A 1,913-nucleotide genomic window follows, 5' to 3' on the forward strand; every position below is an offset into this window, starting at 1 on the left:
GGGATGGCGGGGAGGGGATGACTGCCTCGACGAACGGAGGCCGACAGGGGCCCGGCCCCGGTGTCTCTTGGGCCGGGGGGGGGGGGCCTCCCGAGTCGGGCCCAGCGGGAGAGGGTCAAGGATGTACAAGTCTCGCCTGTCCCCGGGGGGCGAGGGAGGGATCTCCCCCGGGCGGTCGATTGCTGGCGTGCTGGGAAGGCAAGATCTGCCGCCCGGCGGACGTGCTTGTGGACCGAGGGTGCCCTGTTCTGCCCTCGGCCCCGTCCCGAGCCGCTGGGCAGGTGTGCCGAGCCCGTTTGCTCGCGTCTGCTCCCGAGGCCGCCCTTGTCCGCACACGGTATCAGGGCGCCCCGCATCTTGGGCAGCGTTCTCCCTGGCGGCGGTGGCGGCGGTCGGATGGAGGGGGGGGGGGGGGGAATGGTGCGTGTCGGGACCAATCGGCGCGCAGGTGCCAATGCCGGCCAGCGTGTGCACGCGAGGGGTGTGATATCGACGGCCTGCACGTGCACGGGCGCTAACTCGGGAACACCATTGCAATATGGACATTCCCTTCTTCTTAATCTGAAGGGTGGCTCTGGATCCGCCGGGCTTGTGGCGCCAACCCCTTGCAAGGTCGAAGGCATACCCCAGGCCGAGTCGAGGGCTTTCGCCCGGCGGCCGGGCTCCCCCGCCCGCCCCCGGGGGCAACGTGGGTCTGACAATCGTCGCGGCGCGTGTCCTCTTGAGAAAGAGTGATCGCTGGCGAGAGTCGGCCGGCCCTGATAAGGGGGGTGGCACCCGCCGCCAGGTGTGCGCATGCATGTGTTTGGATGTTGGGCAGAGGGGACCAAGGGGGGGGGGGGGGGGGCAGAGCGACCCTGTGCACCGGGCGCCAGCCCCATCTCCGTCTGTGGGAGTATATTGCGAGCAACGCCCGGGGCGAAGGAGCCTGGGGGGAGGGGGGCCTCAACACAATAACATTAGAATGTTTGGGCAGCTGCGGGGCTAGACAGGCGGCCGGGTTCAGCGGGCACCAGCCGCCGGCCACTGTGCGTGCATTCTCCCCTGCTCCGGCAGAAAACCGGGTTCGTCCGGCGCCTTGCAGCCCTGGCCCAGCCCTCGTCCCCCATCCGGGGCGGGGGGGGACCTGGCCCGAGACTGTCCTTTTAGCCGGGTGGGGGGAGACTTCAGCGCGGGGGAGGCCGCAAGCCGGGCGTCTCGGAACGCACAGATGCGCGCCGATCGCTGGGCGGGACAGTTGTCAGGTCCGGGCATTGTGGCGCGGCGGGGGATTTTAATTTTAAAAATCCCGCCCGGTCGCCGGGAGCCGGGGGAGGCCCTTCCCGCGCCGCGCGAGATAGGGCTGCACTGATGATGCAGGCGTCCAGGCTTGGGGGCTCGGCGTCCCTTCCCCGGGGGAGGGGGGGGGGGACCACAGACGCGCGCGCCCCAGGGCACGGGTGTCCCCCCCGCGCCAGGAGGGCGGGGGGCACCCAGAAAGAGCCAAGTGCCTATCTTGCTCGAGCCGTGGCGCGTTGTGGCCGCCTTTTCCGGGGAGGGGGCGTGGCCGGCAGCGGCCCGCCGGCCCTGTGGCTGGGCAATTCACCAAGGGGTGTGCCGGGTCCGAGGCCCTCCTGTTGCGGGGGGGGGGAGGCGGGGGGAGAGTATGCATGATTGAATAACACCCGGCCGGCGGACGGGCGGGCGGATGAGCCGCGCACGACCGCGCCGCCGATTGCCACCGAATCCGCGGGAATCCTCGCCGCCGCCGCCGCCGCACGCCCGCGCTCGTGGGCGGGCGTCTGACCAGCCATGAACGGGTGATGCTCACGCCCGCGGGGCGCGGCCCGTATGATGGTGGTGCCGCACCGGCCACATAACACACACGGTCTCAGGAGGGGGGGGGGGGGGGGGGGCCGCCCTCTCGCCGTCCG

The sequence above is a fragment of the Fonticula alba genome (assembly GCF_000388065.1).
Source record: "Fonticula alba strain ATCC 38817 unplaced genomic scaffold supercont2.13, whole genome shotgun sequence".
NCBI classification, from domain to species: domain Eukaryota; order Rotosphaerida; family Fonticulaceae; genus Fonticula; species Fonticula alba.